Source organism: Salmo salar, chromosome 17 (assembly GCF_965601325.2).
Source record: "Salmo salar chromosome 17, fSalSal1, whole genome shotgun sequence".
Taxonomy (NCBI): domain Eukaryota; kingdom Metazoa; phylum Chordata; class Actinopteri; order Salmoniformes; family Salmonidae; genus Salmo; species Salmo salar.
The window spans coordinates 57,670,538-57,691,618 of record NC_138307.1 but is presented as its reverse complement, the minus strand read 5'-3'; the positions used below and the strand labels follow the sequence as shown (position 1 = coordinate 57,691,618).

Genomic DNA, 21,081 nt, shown 5'->3' with positions numbered 1-21,081 from the left:
TAAAGCATTAGCTATTCCCTTATTAATAATGTGTGTGTGTGTGTGTGTGTGTGTGTGTGTGTGTGTGTGTGTGTGTGTGGAGTGTGTTTTATGATGAAATGTGGGGGAAACACAAAGACGGCTATCCGCTCCCCAGCACAGTGGCCAATCGCCAGTCTTCTGCATTTTGCATTTCAAAGGCTTACGTTTTGTCCGTTTCATCTCAGATCATGATGCTAACTAACCCACCCATTATTCAACTACCCACACACACACGGGCATGTACGCACACACATACAAAGACATGCAACCGATACACTGACTGTACAAAACATTAAGAACACTCTTTCCATGACAGACTGACCAGGTGAATCCAGGTGAATCCAGGTGAAAACTAAGATCCCTTATTGATGTCACTTGTTAAATCCACTTCAGTCAGTGTAGATGAAGGGGAGGAAACAGGTTAAAGAAGGATTTTTAAGCCTTGCGACAATTGAGGCAAGGATTGTGTATGTGTGCCATTCAGAGGGTTTATGGGCAAGACAAAACATTTAAGTGTCTTTGAACAGGGTGTGGTAGTAGGTTCCAGGAGCACCGGTTTCTGTCAAGAACTGCAACGTAGTGGGGGGGGGGGGGGGGGGGGGGATTCAATATTAGGAAGGTGTTCAGTGTACATTACTCACTCAACCATACACACTTGCAAGCAGATGCAAATTAAGACTCTCCCACATACACAGATACACAAAAATGTATAGCCACCCCCATATCATTCTATTAGCCATTACACCATCTGTACACTGTGAACTATGACGGGAACATCTGACACACACACACACACACACACACACACACACACACACACACACACACACACACACACACACACACACACACACACACACACACACACACACACACACACACACACTACGTACACAGCGCCGTTGGTAGGAGCATTGGGCCAGTAACCAAAATGTTGCTGTATCAAATCCCCGAGCTGACTAGGTAAAAATCTGTTGTTCTGCCCCTGAACAAGGCAGTTAACCCACTGTTCCCCGGGCGCTGAGGACGTGGATGTTAAGGCAGCCCCCCACACCTCTCTGATTCAGAGGGGTTGGGTTCAATGTGGAAGACACATTTCAGTTGTACAACTGACTAGGTATCCCCCTCTCCCTGGTATCCTGCCAACAATGCATCAAAACGTTAGAAAAATACATATATCAAAGCTCCATTGTACAGCTTAATGACAGTGCCAGCTCTGGCATGAAAGGAATATCAGATCTTGACAGCAATGTTAGATCATGGTCCTGTACAGTACACAGCCCCATACGGACTCCATAATAACTGAAGTCTGCTGTGCATCAACATACAGTTGAAGTCGGAAGTTTACATACACCTTAGCCAAATACATTTAAACTCAGTTTTTCACAATTCCTGACATTTAATCCTAGTAAAAATGCCCTGTCTTAGGTCAGTTAGGATCACCACTTTATTTTAAGAATGTGAAATGTCAGAATAATAGTAGAGAGAATTATTTCTTTCAGCTTTTATTTCTTTCATCACATTTCCAGTGGGTCAGAAGTTTACATACACTCAATTAGTATTTGGTAGCATTGCCTTTAAATTGTTTAACTTGGGTCAAATGTTTTGGGTAGCCTTCCACAAGCTTCCCACAATAAGTTGGGTGAATTTTGGCCCATTCTTCCTGACAGAGCTGGTGTAACTGAGTCAGGTTTGTATGCCTCCTTGCTCGCACACGCTTTTTCAGTTTTCTATAGGATTAAGGTCAGGGCTTTGTGATGGCCACTCCAATACCTTGACTTTGTTGTCCTTCAGCCATTTTTCCACAACTTTGGAAGTATGCTTGGGGTCATTGTCCATTTGGAAGACCCATTTGTGACCAAGCTTTAACTTCCTGACTGATGTCTTGAGATGTTGCTTCAATATACCCACCTCATTTTCCTCCCTCATGATGCCATCTATTTTGTGATGTGGACCAGTCCCTCCTGCAGCAAAGCACCCCCACAACATGATGCTGCCACCCCCGTGCTTCACGGTTGGGAAGGTGTTCTATGGCTTGCAAGCCTCCCCCTTTTTCCTCCAAACATAACGATGGTCATTATGGCCAAACAGTTCTATTTTTGTTTCATTAGACCATTTTTAATTTTTTTATTTCACCTTTATTTAACCAGGTAAGCTAGTTCAGAACAAGTTCTCATTTACAACTGCAACCTGGCCAAGATAAAGCAAAGCAAAGCAGTGCGACACAAACAACAACACAGAGTTACACATGGAATAAACAAGCATACAGTCAATAACACAATAGAAAAAAGGAAAGTCTATATACCGTGTGTGCAAATGGCGTGAGGAGGTAGGCAATAAATAGGCCATAGTAGCAAAGTTATTTAGCATATTAACACTGGAGTGATAAATGAGCAGATGATGATGGGCAAGTAGTGATACTGGTGTGCAAAAGAGCAGAAAAGTAAATAAAAACAATATGGGGATGAGGTAGGTAGATTGGGTGGGCTATTTACAGATGGACTATGTACAGCTGCAGCGATCAGTTAGCTGCTCAGATAGCTGATGTTTAAAGTTTGTGAGGGAAATATAAGTATCCAGCTTCAGTGATTTTTGCAATTAGTTCCATTCACTGGCAGCAGAGGATGGGGATGACCAGTGAGATATACCTGTTGGAGTGTGTGCTACGGGTGAGTGTTGTTATCGTGACCAGTGAGCTGAGATAAGGCGGAGCTTTACCTAGCATAGACTTATAGATGACCTGGAGCCAGTGGGTCTGGCGACGAATATGTAGCGAGGGCCAGCCGACTAGAGCATACAGGTCGCAGTGGTGGGTGGTATATGGGGCTTTGGTAACAAAACGGATGGCACTGTGATAGACTGCATCCAGTTTGCTGAGTAGAGTATTGGAAGCTATTTTGTAGATGACATCGCCGAAGTCGAGGATCGGTAGGCTAGTCAGTTTTACTAGGGTAAGTTTGGCGGCATGAGTGACGGAGGCTTTGATGCGAAATATAAAGCCGATTCTAGATTTGATTTTGGATTGGAGATGTTTAATATGAGTCTGGAAGGAGAGTTTACAGTTTAGCCAGACACCTAGGTATTTGTAGTTGTCCACATATTCTAGGTCAGAACCGTCCAGGGTAGTGATGCTAGTCGGGCGGGCGGGTGCGGGCAGCGAATGGTTGAAAAGCATGCATTTGGTTTTACTAGCGGTTAAGAGCAGTTGGAGGCCATGGAAGGAGTTGGAGGCCATGGAAGGAGTGTTGTATGGCATTGAAGCTCGTTTGGAGGTTAGTTAACACAGTGTCCAAAGAAGGGCCAGATGTATACAGAATGGTGTCGTCTGCGTAGAGGCGGATCAGAGATTCACCAGCAGCAAGAGTGACATCATTGATATATACAGAGAAAAGAGTCGGCCCGAGAATTGAACCCTGTGGTACCCCCATAGAGACTGCCAGAGGTTCAGACAACAGGCCCTCCAATTTGACACACTGAACTCCGTCTGAGAAGTAGTTGGTGAACAAGGCGAGGCAGTCTTTTGAGAAACGAAGGCTATTGAGTCTGCCGATAAGAATACGGTGATTGACAGAGTCGAAAGCCTTGGCCAGGTCGATGAAGACGGCTGCACAGTACTGTCTTTTATCGATGGCAGTTATGATATCGTTTAGTACCTTGAGTGTGGCTGAGGTGCACCCGTGACCAGCTCAGAAACCGGATTGCACAGCGGAGAAGGTACGGTGGGATTCAAAATGGTCAGTGATCTGTTTATTAACTTGGCTTTCGAAGACTTTAGAGAGGCAGGGCAGGATGGATATATGTCTATAACAGTTTGGGTCTAGAGTGTCACCCCCTTTGAAGAGGGGGATGACCATGGCAGATTTCCAATCTTTAGGGATCTCGGACAATACGAAAGAGAGGTTGAACAGACTGGTAATATGGGTTGCAACAACGGCGCGGATCATTTTAGAAAGAGAGGGTCCAGATTGTCTAGCCCAGCTGATTTGTACGGGTCCAGGTTTTGCAGCTCTTTCAGAACATCTGCTATCTGGGTTTTGGGTGAAGGAGAAGCTGGGGAAACTCGGGCAAGTAGCTCTGGGTGGGCGGAGCTGTTGGCCGGGGTTGGGGTAGCCATGAGGAAAGCATGGCCAACCGTAGAGAAATGCTTATTGAAATTTTAGATTATCATGGATTTATCGGTGGTAACAGTGTTTCCTAGCCTCAGTTCAGTGGGCAGCTGGGAGGAGGTGCTCTTGTTCTCCATGGACTTTACGGTGTCCCAAAACTTTTTGGATGCAAATTTCTGTTTGAAAAAACTAGCCTTTGCTTTCTTAACTGACTGCGTGTATTGGTTCCTGACTTCCCTGAACAGTTGCATATCGCGAACACACACTTAAGAACACTCACTCAATTCGATGCTATTGCAGTCCGCCATAGGATGTTTTTGTGCTGGTCAAGGGCAGTCAGGTCTGGAGTGAACCAAGGGCTATATCTGTTCTTAGTTCTACATTTTCTTGAAAGGGCATGCTTATTTTAAGATGGTGAGGAAATTACTTTTAAAGAAGGACCAGGCAACCGCGACAGACAGGATGAGAGGACATTTCTCCAAAAAGTACAATCTTTGTCCCCATGTGCAGTTGCAAACCGTAGTCTGGCTTTTTTATGGCGGTTTTGGAGCAGTGGCTTCTTCCTTGCTGAGCAGCCATTCGGGTTATGTTGATATAGAACTTGTTTTACTGTGGATATAGATACTTTTGTACCTGTTTCCTCCAGCATCTTCACAAGGTCCTTTGCTGTTGTTCTGGGAGTGATTTACACTTCTTGCACCAAAGTACGTTCATCTCTAGGAGACAGAATGCGTCTCCTTCCTGAGCGGTATGATGGCTGTGTGGTCCCATGGTGTTTATACTTACGTACTATTGTTTGTACAGATGAACGTGGTACCTTCAGGCATTTGGTAATTGCTCCCAAGGATGAACCAGACTTGTAGAGGTCGACAATTTTGATTTCAGATTTTTTTTATTTCTGATTTCAGATTTTTTTTATTTCTGATTTCTGATTTTTTTTAAATTCAGATTTCAGATTTCTGGGGCTGATTTATTTTGATTTTCCCATGATGCTTGAAATACATCCACAGGTACACCTCCAATTGACTCAAATTATGTCAATTAGCCTATCAGAAGCTTCTAAAGCCATGACAGAATTTTCTGGATTATTTTCCAAGCTGTTTAAAGGCACAGTCAATTTATTGTATGTAAACTTCTGACCCACTGGAATTGTGATACAGTGAATTATAAGTGAAATAATCTGTCTGTAAACAATTGTTGGAAAAATGACTTGTGTCATGCACAAAGTAGATGTCCTTACCGACTTGCCAAAACTATAGTTTGTTAACAATACATTTGTGGAGTGGTTGAAAAATGAGTTTTAATGACTCCAACCTAAGTGTATGTAAACTTTCAACTTCAACTGTAGCTTATGATAACACAGTCACTAGCCTCAACAGACTAGATATTACACCACTACCATGATGGAGAAAATAAAGACCAAAGACAAAGTCAATATAGATTGAATGGTTATTTTGCGTTACATTAGCGTTGTGGTCATGCTGTGGGTGTCTGCAGGTGGCAGGAACCTGCTATGATCAGGCAGGCATTCAGACAGGCATATTTGGCAATTTCACACAGTCACTGAGGCTGCTGCATTAGAGCTGCATCACTGGAGAAACAGGGAGCCAGCTGCCAACACACTGAGATAAATCCCTCCCTGGTTACCCTGTTAACATGGTCCTCACAGAGACACACTAAAATATATCCCTCCCTGGTTACCCTGTTAACATGGTCCTCACAGAGACACACTAAAATATATCCCTCCCTGGTTACCCTGTTAACATGGTCCTCACAGAGACACACTAAAATATATCCCTCCCTGGTTACCCTGTTAACATGGTCCTCACAGAGACACACTAAAATATATCCCTCCCTGGTTACCCTGGTTACATGGTCCTCACAGAGACACACTAAAATATATCCCTCCCTGGTTACCCTGGTTACATGGTCCTCACAGAGACACACTAAAATATATCCCTCCCTGGTTACCCTGTTAACATGGTCCTCACAGAGACACACTAAAATATATCCCTCCCTGGTTACCCTGGTTACATGGTCCTCACAGAGACACACTGATATATCCCTCCCTGGTTACCCTGGTTACATGGTCCTCACAGAGACACACTAAAATATATCCCTCCCTGGTTACCCTGGTTACATGGTCCTCACAGAGACACACTAAAATATATCCCTCCCTGGTTACCCTGGTTACATGGTCCTCACAGAGACACACTAAAATATATCCCTCCCTGGTTACCCTGTTAACATGGTCCTCACAGAGACACACTGATATATCCCTCCCTGGTTACCCTGGTTACATGGTCCTCACAGAGACACACTAAAATATATCCCTCCCTGGTTACCCTGGTTACATGGTCCTCACAGAGACACACTAAAATATATCCCTCCCTGGTTACCCTGGTTACATGGTCCTCACAGAGACACACTAAAATATATCCCTCCCTGGTTACCCTGTTAACATGGTCCTCACAGAGACACACTGATATATCCCTCCCTGGTTACCCTGGTTACATGGTCCTCACAGAGACACACTAAAATATATCCCTCCCTGGTTACCCTGGTTACATGGTCCTCACAGAGACACACTAAAATATATCCCTCCCTGGTTACCCTGGTTACATGGTCCTCACAGAGACACACTAAAATATATCCCTCCCTGGTTACCCTGGTTACATGGTCCTCACATAAACACACTAAAATATATCCCTCCCTGGTTACATGGTCCTCATATAGACACACTAAGATATATCCCTCCCTGGTTACCCTGGTCACATGGTCCTCATATAGACACACTAAGATATATCCCTCCCTGGTTACCCTGGTTACCCTGGTTACATGGTCCTCACAGAGACACACTGAGATATATCCCTCCCTGGTTACATGGTCCTCACAAAGACACACTAAAATATATCCCTCCCTGGTTACCCTGGTTACATGGTCCTCATATAGACACACTAAGATATATCCCTCCCTGGTTACCCTGGTTACATGGTCCTCATATAGACACACTAAGATATATCCCTCCCTGGTTACCCTGGTTACCCTGGTTACATGGTCCTCACAGAGACACACTGAGATATATCCCTCCCTGGTTACATGGTCCTCACAGAGACACACTGAGATATATCCCTCCCTGGTTACCCTGGTTACATGGTCCTCACAGAGACACACTAAAATATATCCCCCCCTGGTTACCCTGGTTACATGGTCCTCACAGAGACACACTAAAATATATCCCTCCCTGGTTACCCTGGTTACATGGTCCTCACATAAACACACTAAAATATATCCCTCCCTGGTTACTCTGGTTACATGGTCCTCATATAGACACACTAAGATATATCCCTCCCTGGTTACCCTGGTTACATGGTCCTCATATAGACACACTAAGATATATCCCTCCCTGGTTACCCTGGTTACATGGTCCTCACAGAGACACACTGAGATATATCCCTCCCTGGTTACATGGTCCTCACAGAGACACACTGAGATATATCCCTTCCTGGTTACCCTGGTTACATGGTCCTCACAGAGACACACTACATGATATATCCCTCCCAGGTTACATGGTCCTCACAGAGACACACTACATGATATATCCCTCCCTGGTTACCCTGGTTACATGGTCCTCACAGAGACACACTAAGATATATCCCTCCCTGGTTACCCTGGTTACATGGTCCTCACAGAGACACACTGAGATATATCCCTACCTGGTTACCCTGGTTACATGGTCCTCACAGAGACACACTACATGATATATCCCTCCCTGGTTACCCTGGTTACATGGTCCTCACAGAGACACACTACATAATATATCCCTCCCTGGTTACCCTGGTTACATGGTCCTCACAGAGACACACTGGGAGGGGACACTCTGGGTACTGTGTGTATTCAATCTCCTGAATCTTGGAATGTGGTTTTTGGATTCTATCTTTCAAATCCTACCTCCATCTGTCTCTCTCCAGTCTCTCCATTACTTTACCCCATTTCTCTAACACTCTCCCCCTCCCTCTCTCTTCTTCCTTTCTCATATCTATCATCCCCATCTCTGCCTCTCTCTCTCCCTGTAAATCCTCTCTCCTCCCAATCTCTCTCTCTCCAACTCTCTCCTCCCCATCTCTCCATCCCCACGGACTTCCTCATCTTTATCTCCTCCCTATTTTTCTAGTTGTCGTTCCCTCGTTTCACAGCCCCTCTTCCTCTCCTTCTAACAGCCCATCTGTCTTTCACACTTCTTGTAACACTCGCTTCCACACCTGCCATGTTCTCACACACGCGTGTATGCATGTGCACACATACCCATGCATGTACGCACACACATCTTCATACGCTCACACACACACACACCATTTGCAGCTCTCTCTTTTTTCACACCCAACCTAAAACTCCTAAATCTCTCATGATCACTTCAACAGGAGTGTGTGTGGTGTGTGTGTGTGTGTGTGTGTGTGTGTGTGTGTGTGTGTGTGTGTGTGTGTGTGTGTGTGTGTGTGTGTGTGTGTGTGTGTGTGTGTGTGTGGGGGGGGGGGGGGGGGGGGGGGGGGGGGGGGACAAACTCAGAGACTGTGCCAGGTCTTAAGTCTGGCCAGGTGTGTTGAAGGTATGATGTCAGATGGGGCCCACCCCCAAAATTCATACCATACTCCCACTGGACGATTATTCTCTGTGACATCATACCAAGCACAACGGGGGGGTTGGGATTGGGCGAGCCCTGGTGCTGAGTGACATCATGGTCTTCACATCTTAAACGGTCACTGTTAACCCTTTCCTATCACTTTCTACACTAATACCAGATGTAATGACGGTGAACATACAACAATTTAAATGATACACTTTGAATCATTGACATTTAATTTATAATCCATTCTGTACAAATCAAAATGATATTAGCCTGTGAATAGTTTGATGAGGGATGTGAGGAAGGGAGAGAGAGAACGAGAGAAGAGCGTATGTGACAGAGTGAGAGAAGGACAGAGGATGACTGAGCAATGAGCTGGAGACAGAAAGACAGAGAAGGAGAAAGATTCTCACTAACCAGGTTTTCAACCAACCTTTTCATGCGAGTAAAGTACGTAGGATTAAAAAAAATGTCACGACAGGCCTGGTGGAAACAGGAAATTTATCGGTTAAAATTTTCAGAAATACCTTACACAAGTTGGGATCTTTTTGAATCTGTAAAATTAATTATGCGAGAAATGACGGAAATGCTTTTATGCGCAAATATTGATATAATAACCATCATTTCGACGTAAACTTGGAGTCACGCGATGATATGGTGTGTGGTCCTCCGACTACAACTCATCAGGAAAGCCTGCAGTTTTAGACCACAGATGAAATAAGTTATGATGAACTTCACAGGGTGGTGTAACGCCCTGGCCATAGAGAGGGTTTTTGTTCTCTATTTTTGGTTAGGCCAGGGTGTGACATGGGTGGGCGTTCTAGGTTTCTTTTTCTATGTTGGTGGTTTTCTTTGTTTCGGCTGTGTATGGCTCTCAATCAGGAACAGGTGTAGATCGTAGTTGCTGATTGAGAGTCATACTTAGGCAGCCTGTTTTTCCTTTGGGGTTTGTGGGTGAATGTTTTCTGTTTAGTTTGTTCCTGACAGAACTGTTGCTGGTCGTTTTTTGGTTCTTTTTGTATAGTGTTCATTCGGTTATTAAAATATCTTGTAAGATGAACACATCCTCCGCTGCACCTTGGTCTCATTTGAACGACGGTCGTTACAGATTCACCCACCAATAACGGACCAAGCAGCGGAGGAAAGAGCAGCACCAGGAGAGGAGCATTATGGACTCCTGGACTTGGGAGGAAATTCTGGACGGGGCAGGACCATGGGCTCAAGCTGGGGAATATCGCCGCCCGCAGTGGGAGTTCGAGGCAGCGAGAGCGGAGAGGCGATGGATGGTATGAGGCAAGGGAGCGCAACAGGCACGAGAGGCAGCCCCAAAACATTTTTTTGGGGGTTGGCACACGGGGAGTGTGGCAGAGCCAGGATGGAATTCTGGGCCAACTCCCTGTGCTTACCGGAAGCGGCGTGGTACTGGTCAGGCATCGTGTTATGCGGTAGAGCGCACGGTGTCTCCAGTGCGCGCTCATAGCCCGGTGCGCTACATCCCAGCCCCCCGCAAGTGCCATGCTAGAGTGGGCATCGAGCCAGGACGGGTTGTGCAGGCCCTGTGCGCTCTAGACCTCCAGTGCGTCTTCAGGACCCGGTCTATCCTGTGCCCAGAACCAGGCCTCCTACATGTCTTCCCAGCCTGGTGAGTCCTGTGCCTGCGCCCAGAGCCAGGCCTCCTGCATGTCTCCCCAGCCTGGTGAGTCCTGTGCCTACGCCCAGAGCCAGGCCTCCTGCATGTCTCCCCAGCCGGGGGAATCCTGTCCCCACCCAGGGGAGGGAGGAGGGATGGAGAGAAGGGTGAAAGAGGCCTCTCTCCCCTCTTCCCCTCCATCTCGCTCTCTCCCTTTCCCCCTCAAGCCTCCCTCCAGCTAGGCACCAGCCCACAGCACCATATTGTGTAATATGTTGAGAAGAGGAAAATAGTAAACGGGAGAAGAGAAGGGTGGATGGAGAAAGAACGTGAGGAATAGAGGGATGAAAAATGGTATAGGCCAGAGAGAGAGAGAGAGAGAGAGAGAGAGAGAGAGAGAGAGAGAGAGAGAGAGAGAGAGAGAGAGAGAGAGAGTCTACATAGTACAGTCGTGGCCAAAAGTTTTGAGAATGACACAAATATTAGTTTTCACAAAGTCTGCTGCCTCAGTTTGTATGATGGCAATTTGCATATACTCTAGAATGTGATGAAGAGTGATCAGATGAATTGCAATTAATTGCAAAGTCCCTCTTTGCCATGCAAATGAACTGAATCCCCCCCAAAACATTTTCACTGCATTTCAGCCCTGCCACAAAGGACCAGCTGACATCATGTCAGTGATTCTCTCATTAACACAGATGTGAGTGTTGACGAGGACAAGGCTGGAGATCCCTCTGTGATGCTGATTGAGTTCAAATAACAGACTGGAAGCTTCAAAAGGAGGGTGGTGCTTGGAATCATTGTTCTTCCTCTGTCAGCCATGGTTACCTGCAAGGAGACATGTGGCATCATCATTGCTTTGCACAAAAAGGGCTTCACAGGCAAGGATATTGCTGCCAGTAAGATTGCACCTAAATAAACCATTTATTGGATCATCAAGAACTTCAAGGAGAGCGGTTCAATTGTTGTGAAGAAGGCGCCCAAGAAAGATATTCTGCAAAAGGTACAGGGATTGGACTGCTGAGGACTGGGGTAAAGTCATTTTCTCTGATGAATCCCCTTTCCGACTGTTTGGGGCATCCGGAAAAAAAGCTTGTCCGGAGAAGACAAGGTGAGCGCTACCATCAGTCCTGTGTCATGCCAACAGTAAAGCATCCTGAGATCATTCATGTGTGGGGTTGCTTCTCAGCCAAGGGAGTGTGCTCACTCACAATTTTGCCTAAGAACACAGCCATGAATAAAGAATGGTACCAACACATCCTCCGAGAGCAACTTCTCCCAACCATCCAGGAACAGTTTGGTGACGAACAATGCCTTTTCCAGCATGATGGAGCACCTTGCCATAAGGCAAAAGTGATAACTAAGTGGCTCGGGGAACAAAACATCGATATTTTGGGTCCATGGCCAGGAAACTCCCCAGACCTTAATCCCATTGAGAACTTGTGGTCAATCCTCAAGAGGCGGGTAGACAAACAAAAACCCACAAATTCTGACAAACTCCAAGCATTGATTATGGAAGAATGGGCTGCCATCAATCAGGATGTGGCCCAGAAGTTAATTGACAGCATGCCAGGGTGGATTGCAGACGTCTTGAAAAAGAAGGGTCAACACTGCAAATATTGACTCTTTGCATCAACTTCATGTAATTGTCAATAAAATCCTTTGACACTTATGAAATGCTTGTAATTATACTTCAGTATTCCATACTAACATCTGACAAAAATATCTAAAAACACTGAGGCAGCAGACTTTGTGAAAATTAATATTTGTGCCATTCTCAAAACCTTTGGCCACGATTGTATGCTGTTCTACACATAGCAGTGGAATGAATTGTTATTGTTAATGTTATTTCATACATGCATTTTCAACAATTGTTATGCAGACTCTGTTTCATAGATCAAACATACTTGACAAACTAGAGAACGACTCATATTAAACTTTAGTCACCTTCCACTACCTTGTTAACCCAGACTGATGCGCCACATAATTGAGCAGAATTAATGTTTGTTATAATTAGAAACAATTAGCCCTCTTTTCTAACTACCTTATTCCATCTAAAGCTTATATCAGCTGGGTCAATGCCAACCATGCAGAGCTTGCTTTTAGTCTGTTAAAGCCAAGGTAACAAAGTCATTCATTTCCTTGTCTATTGGTCTCATCTTCTCCACCTTATTGAGTCTTGATTGTTGAAGGCCATACTTCACCCCTCAACAAATATCCCTGACAACCAATTCAGAGTGACTTAGCTCCAAAGCCCATGACAAGACAGCTCATAAAGGGACCTTGATATAACATCTATTTTTTTCCCATATGAATAAAGCCGGAAAAAAACCAAGCTGAAAATAAATCAATATATGAATGCCAGTTCATCAGATTGCAGAGACTCAGCCGGTGAAATGTCAACCTCTAATCTCTTAAATAGTCTGATATTACATTTTAATCCCACCCTGATTCAGTCACTCACATCCACACTGTCTACTGGGAGGGAGAGGGATAGAGAACAAGGGATAGAGAGAAGCAAGGAGAGAAAGTGGAAGGGAGAGAGAGAGAAAAAGAAAGTGTGAGAGAGAGAGAGAGAGAGAGAGAGAGAGAGAGAGAGAGAGAGAGAGAGAGACAGACAGACAGACAGACAGACAGACAGACAGACAGACAGACAGACAGACAGACAGACAGACAGACAGACAGACAGACAGACAGACAGACAGACAGACAGACAGACAGACAAAGAGAGAGACAGAGAGTAGGAGAGGGAGATACAGTCAGTGAGAGAGCAAGCGAGAGAGAGGGAGTGAGAGAGAAAGAGAGAGCGAGCGAGAAAGAGAGAGAGATGGTTGGTTTAGGAAGCGTAGTGCAGTGGCATCATTTAGAGGCAGGATTTACTGTCTGGCTCGATGGACTGTGTGAGATGGAGGAGCTATAAAGTGATGTCGATGAGAACAGAGTACAAATTGATATGATCATAATGTGTCACATTAAAGAGAGGACTGTCATCAATCAACCTGATAAAAGGCTTAGCTAGGCTTATGCTAACTTTACTGTTAGAATACCATCAGAAGGCTAAAGGTGTGGGCTAGGCTAACTCTAGCTTTACTGATAAAATACCATAAGAAATACTTGGCATGGGCTAATGCTAACTTTACTGTTAGAATACCATCAGAAGGCTAAAGGTGTGGGCTAGGCTAACTCTAGCTTTACTGATAAAATACCATAAGAAATCCTTGGCATGGGCTAATGCTAACTTTACTGTTAGAATACCATCAGAAGGCTAAAGGTGTGGGCTAGGCTAACTCTAGCTTTACTGATAAAATACTATCAGAAATCCTTGGCATGGGCTAATACTAACTTTACTGTCAGAAAGCTAAAGGTGTGGGCTAGGCTAACTCTAGCTTTACTGATAAAATACTATAAGAAATCCTTGGCATGGCTAATGCTAACTTTACTGTTAAAATACCATCAGAAGGCTAAAGGTGTGGGCTAGGCTAACTAGCTTTACTGATAAAATACTATCAGAAATCCTTGGCATGGGCTAATGCTAACTTTACTGTTAGAATACCATCAGAAAGCTAAAGGTGTGGGCTAGGCTAACTCTAGCTCTACTGATAAAATAGCATAAGAAAACCTTGGCATGGGCTAATGCTAACTTTACTGTTAGAATATACTATTGCATCAGAAGGCCAAATACCTACACTAGGCTAACCTTAACTTCACTGTTAAACCAATGATCAGGCAGGCAAAAGCCTGAGTTACGCAGAGTCAATACCATTTTAACGTTAATGTAACCACTTTCTTGTGGAGGCACATTTGAGCAACTAGAAGAGGAAAATGTTGGCTGTTAGCCACTGCCATTAGCCACTGCTAAGGCTTTGGTAAAGTGCCTGTGAAAGGTAAGTCCACTTTCTGTTAACAATTAGCAAGAAAAAAACATTGCTGCTTCTATTGCTTTTAAATCAAGGAGAGTGCTATTGAGCGCGCTCCACAGAGGAAAAGCTACATTGACGATGACACCCAACATGCTTTTAGCCACCCCTGAGCAAATCACCAAATCAATATCAATTAGGCTGCAGACGAGCCCAAAAGGACAACTGGTTTTGTTTTAACTAATGAAGTCTGCAGAGAATCCATCCGTTCTGATTTCCACTCCCCCCCATTGTTATTATGGCTACAAGCACAACAACTGGGAGGGGTACATACACACACGTACACACACACACACACACACACACACACACACACACACACACACACACACACACACACACACACACACACACACACACACACAAATGTAGCTGAAAAATATTTCGTTTTTTTGCATCATCAATCAACAGATCCGTGTTACTCAAAGATAGAAAATATTACAGTGATATTGAACATGTGGGTATATGAAGAAAAAAAACATGTCAGCATGGAGGAAATAACATAGTAATATAGTACTACACACACGCACGTACGCCAGCAGCCTGTGAAATGCTTTTCAGAGCCGTTATATCATTTGAAACATCCATCAGCTCAGCAGAGATATCATATTAGCTCCTCATCTGCATAACGCGCCGTCAGAATGACAAACGACAGACAGTGGAAAGAGAGAATCACATTACTGCCCTTACTGCACCTCTCCCCTCCTAACCCTCTCTCTCCTCTCCTAACCCTCTCTCCTCTCCTCTCCCCTCCTAACCCTCTCTCTCCTCTCCTAACCCTCTCTCCTCTCCCCTCCTAACCCTCTCTCCTCTCCTAACCCTCTCTCCTCTCCCCTCCTAACCCTCTCTCCTCTCCCCTCCTAACCCTCTCTCCTCTCCTAAACCTCTCTCCTCTCCCCTCCTAACCCTCTCTCCTCTCCCCTCCTAACCCTCTCTCCTCTCCCCTCCTAACCCTCTCTCCTCTCCCCTCCTAACCCTCTCTCCTCTCCTAAACCTCTCTCCTCTCCCCTCCTAACCCTCTCTCCTCTCCCCTCCTAACCCACTCTCTCCCCTCCTAACCCTCTCTCCTCTCCCCTCCTAACCCACTCTCTCCCCTCCTAACCCTCTCTCCTCTCCCCTCCTAACCCTCTCTCCTCTCTCAAAAATAAAAACACGAAGCAGACCAAACTCTTTGGTCCTTTAAAAACCTGTTGGATGTTAAATATTGCGTGCTATAGCTTGGAAAATAAATAAATGTGACTCTGGATGACAACATAATTATGTTTTTAATATTAGTATGGTTTTCCTGAAGAAGTTAAATCTGCTTTGTGTTTCGTTTCCTTGCCACGATACTAGCGAGTATTGCGATACTGGTGTTGTCCCGGCCCTACTTATCATACCCTCACTTTCACCTCTTCTCTCTTCAACCTCTCTCTCTCCCCCACTCTCCTCCTCCACTCCATATTTTTATGGACGCCCCCTCACAACCTACACAAATCCCTCTAAAGTTGGCCCCGAAGGCGGAGGTAGGGTGGGAGTGTTATAGTGGGAGGTCACTGTGTGTGGGCAGGGGAGGGCGTGCTAAGGGTGCTTCTCAGGTCATTGTTAAGAGGTTAAGGGTTAAACATGGTTTCCACAGTAATATATATACATGATGTAAGCACACACAGGGAAGGATAAATGAGATCCAGACCCCTGGGCCTCCTGCCCTAAAAACTCCCCCTGGCTCCTCTCTCCTTCCCTCCATCCCTCTCTCTGGCTTTATGTGCTCCCTCTCCTTCATTCTGATAACCATCTTTCCCATTCCTCTTCCCCCTCTTTCTCTCTTCAACTCCACCAGATTCCTTCTTTCATCTCACTGTCCCTCCCCTCCATGCAGTCCTCTTTTTCCTCAACCCACTCTCCTCCATCCAGTCCTCTTTTTCCTCAACCCACTCTCCTCCATCCAGTCCTCTTTTTCCTCAACCCACTCTCCTCCATCCAGTCCTCTTTTTCCTCAACCCACTCTCCTCCATCCAGTCCTCTTTTTCCTCAACCCACTCTCCTCCATCCAGTCCTCTTTTTCCTTAACCCACTCTCATCCTTCCCTCCCCTTTTTTAACCTTTATTTAACTAGGCAAGTCAGTTAAGAACAAATTCTTATTTTACAATGACGGCCTAGGAACAGTGGGTTAACTGCCTTGTTCAGGGGCAGAACGACAGATATGTACCATGTCAGCTTGGGGATTCGATCTTGCAACCTTTCGGTTACTAGTCCAATTCTCTAACCACTAGGCTACCTGCCTTTCTTGAAATTACTAGCAAGGCCATGGAATACCGGAACAGCCTATACTGAAATGCTATGGCAATATAGTGGAATTTTCAGTGCAACACAGTGGAATTCTGTAACATAACAGCACTGCGACAGTGGAATGTTCTGACGGGAAGCGGCTTTGAGGAGAGCAGGGAACAGGCAGGGAGACAGTAGCGTCTTCAGATCTGAAGGACAAATCCCTTTGGTGTTAGTTCTGCCTGGGCGACCGGCACATGAATATTTGATGGTGTTGATGTTTAAATCCCGCTATCTGTGATGTGGCACGCTGTGTGAGTACGCGCGACGATTCATTTGCATGGAGGGTGCTCGCTTGTGACGTGGGTTTGTACATATGCATGTTCATTGTATGAAGGCATGTCGTGTAGATGTGTGTGTTTGTGGGATTTGATGTTCCCCGGAACACCTTCAGCCATATGTTGAAGCATCCATATGTAGGTTCCTCCGGGTCTCTCTCTGTTTCACAACACGCAGGCGCGCGCATACGCACACACACACACACACACACACACACACACACACACACATACACACACACACACACACACACACCACTAGACCTTGTACAGGGAACATCTGTAGGTGCACAGAATACATATTACAAAACCCAGGAGTCATTTATCTGTCAGTGACAGCGGGGATATATGTGAGATAAGCCGAGCTGCCATCCGTTTGTCAGCGACGTCCGGTGAGGTGCATGGTCTCACTAAGGTCAGGCTTTGGGGAGGGCTCCAAACATGCCCTGACAGATCTGGACTACACATAACACAAGCTGTGAAATGACTCCCTATTCCCTATATAGTGCACTGCTTTGGGACTACAAAAGTAGTGTACTAAATACGGAATAGGGTGCCATTTCAGATGCAGACACAGTGTAAAAAAAAAAAACTAATATACACTCTCTGCTCTATAAAACGTATACACTGAGTTTACTAAACATTAAGAACACCTGCTCTTTCCATGACATAGACTGACTGACCAGGTGAATCCAGGTGAATCTGTTCAACTCATTTCTGTAAGGAGCCTGATTAAAACCAGACCTGGTTTCTTCATCCAATATCCAAGAGTGGAATTACCAAGCTGGAAGACTATCTACCTCCCCCAGACTTCCTGGCTGAACGTCCCGCCACCGGAAAGGACAGATCCAATCCCCTACCTGGGATGAATATGGTGTTATGTTTCTCCCAACAGTTGCAGAATGTTACAGGGAGGCCGACAACCTCGTAGTACGGCCTTAGGGAAAGGAAATAATTACAGAGTCTAATGAATACTCTTGATTAACGCCGGTGTCTGAGGAAAATCTTACACATGCACGCACACGCACGCACACGCACACGCACACGCACACACACACACGGGGTGAAAGAGAACAACAAACAATACAATCTGGTATGTATAACAGTGATAGAGAGGGTAGCTGTAGAGTCTAGCTGTAGAGTCTTGTACTGACAGGCATAACATTGTTATATGTTGCAATGAACAACTTGACATAATGCTTAGATAGAAATATACAGTGTAGAAGAGACCACTCAGAATTAAAGAACAGTGTCAGCTCACACTGCACATCTATTAGTGTGGTCTAAACAGTCATGCCATTGGCTTAGGGCCAGCTGTGTAGCTGTCAGTGACAGACAGAGGGTCAGTACAGGGACAGCTGTGTAGCTGTCAGTGACAGATAGAGGGTCAGTACAGGGACAGCTGTGTAGCTGTCAGTGACAGACAGAGGGTCAGTACAGGGACAGCTGTGTAGCTGTCAGTGACAGACAGAGGGTCAGTACAGGGACAGCTGTGTAGCTGTCAGTGACAGACAGAGGGTCAGTACAGGGACAGCTGTGTAGCTGTCAGTGACAGACAGAGGGTCAGTACAGGGACAGCTGTGTAGCTGTCAGTGACAGACAGAGGGTCAGTACAGGGACAGCTGTGTATCTGTCAGTGACAGATTGAGGGTCAGTACAGGGACAGCTGTGTAGCTGTCAGTGACAGACAGAGGGTCAGTACAGGGACAGCTGTGTAGCTGTCAGTGACAGACAGAGGGTCAGTACAGGGACAGCTGTGTAGCTGTCAGTGACAGACAGAGGGTCAGTACAGGGACAGCTGTGTAGCTGTCAGTGACAGACAGAGGGTCAGTACAGGGACAGCTGTGTAGCTGTCAGTGACAGACAGAGGGTCAGTACAGGGACAGCTGTGTAGCTGTCAGTGACAGATAGAGGGTCAGTACAGGGACAGCTGTGTAGCTGTCAGTGACAGATGAGAGGAGATGAGAGGAGTGACAGCGTGGGCCATAGACCTGCTGGAAGGCTATGGTGGTAAAGAGATAGAGACAGGACTGTGTGTGTGTGTGTGTGTGTGTGTGTGTGTGTGTGTGTGTGTGTGTGTGTGTGTGTGTGTGTGTGTGTGTGTGTGTGTGTGCCACAGTGGTTTAATGACTCCCTCTGGGACCGTGCCTCTGGGCTTTGACTCTCCCTTGCCTCTCCTATCAGATGAGAGGGAAGATGGGAAGAAGAGAGGATGGGATGAGGGGATGAAGAGAGGATGGGATGGGGATGAAGAGAGGATGGGATGGGGGATGGAGAGAGGATGGGATGGGGGGATGAAGAGAGGATGGGATGGGGGGATGAAGAGAGGGTGGGATGGGGGGATGGAGAGAGGATGGGATGGGGGGATGGAGAGAGGATGGGATGGGGGATGAAGAGAGGATGGGATGGGGGGATGGAGAGAGGATGGGATGGGGGATGAAGAGAGGATGGGATGGGGGGATGAAGAGAGGATGGGATGGGGGGATGAAGAGAGGGTGGGATGGGGGGATGGAGAGGGGATGGGGGATGACGAGAGGATGGGATGGGGGATGGAGAGAGGATGGGGGGATGGAGAGAGGATGTGGGATGGAGAGAGGATGGGGTGAAGAGAGGATGGGGTGGGGGGATGAAGAGAGGATGGGATGGGGGGATGAAGAGAGGGTGGGATGGGGGGATGGAGAGAGGATGGGGGATGACGAGAGGATGGGGGGATGGAGAGAGGATGGGGGGATGGAGAGAGGATGTGGGATGGAGAGAGGATGGGGTGAAGAGAGGATGGGGTGGGGGGATGAAGAGAGGATGGGATGGGGGATGAAGAGAGGATGGGATGGGGGGATGAAGAGAGGATGGGATGGGGGATGGAGAGAGGATGGGATGGGGATGGAGAGAGGATGGGATGGGGATGGAGAGAGGATGGGATGGGGGGATGGAGAGAGGATGGGGGGATGAAGAGAGGATGGGATGGGGGGATGGAGAGAGGATGGGGGGGATGAAGAGAGGATGGGATGGGGGATGAAGAGAGGATGGGATGGGGGATGGAGAGAGGATGGGGGGATGGAGAGAGGATGGGGGATGAAGAGAGGATGGGGGGATGAAGAGAGGATGGGATGGGTGATGGAGAGAGGATGGGGGATGGAGAGAGGATGGGGGATGGAGAGAGGATGGGATGGGGGGATGAAGAGATGATGGGAGGATGAAGAGAGGATGGGATGGGGGGATGGAGAGAGGATGGGGGATGGAGAGAGGATGGGATGGGGGGATGGAGAGAGGATGGGATGGGGGATGGAGAGAGGATGGGGGGATGGAGAGAGGATGGGGATGGAGAGAGGATGGGATGGAGAGATGATGGGGGGATGAAGAGAGGATGGGATGGGGGGATGGAGAGATGATGGGGGGATGAAGAGAGGATGGGATGGGGGGATGGAGAGAGGATGGGGGATGAAGAGAGGATGGGGGATGAAGAGAGGATGGGATGGGGGGATGGAGAGAGGATGGGGGGATGAAGAGAGGATGGGGAAAGAGGGGACAGTGGTGTCGACAACTATGGAATCACAACAGGAATTGGTTGGCTGATGGAAAGAATGATTGGATGGACAAGACACACACACACACACACACACACACTTCTACACACTACACACAAACACCGCCCAGTGGCTCTAAGTGACGGCCACTGCCCATTACCCATAACCCCCCTCTCTCATGTCTGAAGTGCAGTGTGTGAGTGTGTGTGTGTGTGCGTGCATGTCCCCCCTCTCTGATTGACTGGCAGCCCCAAATCACACTTGACAGATAGCTGACAGGACGGGAGAAGGGAGGAGGGAGAAGGGAAGAGGGAGAAGGGAGGAGGGAGAAGGGAAGAGAGAGGAGGGACAAGGGAGAAGGGAGTAGGGAGGAGGGAGAAGGGAGGAGGGAAGAGGGAGAAGGGAGGAGGGAGAAGGGAGGAGGGAAGAGGGAGAAGGGAGGAGGGAGAAGGGAGGAGGGAAGAGGGAGAAGGGAGGAGGGAGAAGGGAGGAGGGAAGAGGGAGAAGGGAGGAGGGAGAAGGGAGGAGGGAAGAGGGAGAAGGGAGGAGGGAGAAGGGAGGAGGGAAGAGGGAGAAGGGAGAAGGGAGAAGGGAAGAGAGAGGAGGGAGGAGGGAGAAGGGAGGAAGGAGAAGGGAGAAGGGAGGAGGGAGAAGGGAGGAGGGAGAAGGGAAG

General features: G+C 46.8%; 1 protein-coding gene across 1 annotated transcript in view; it reads right to left on the bottom strand.

Annotated features, from left to right (window-relative positions):
* Positions 1-21,081, bottom strand: part of LOC106576215 (CUGBP Elav-like family member 2) — a 291,724-nt gene that overhangs the window by 135,241 nt on the left and 135,402 nt on the right. The window lies entirely within an intron of this gene.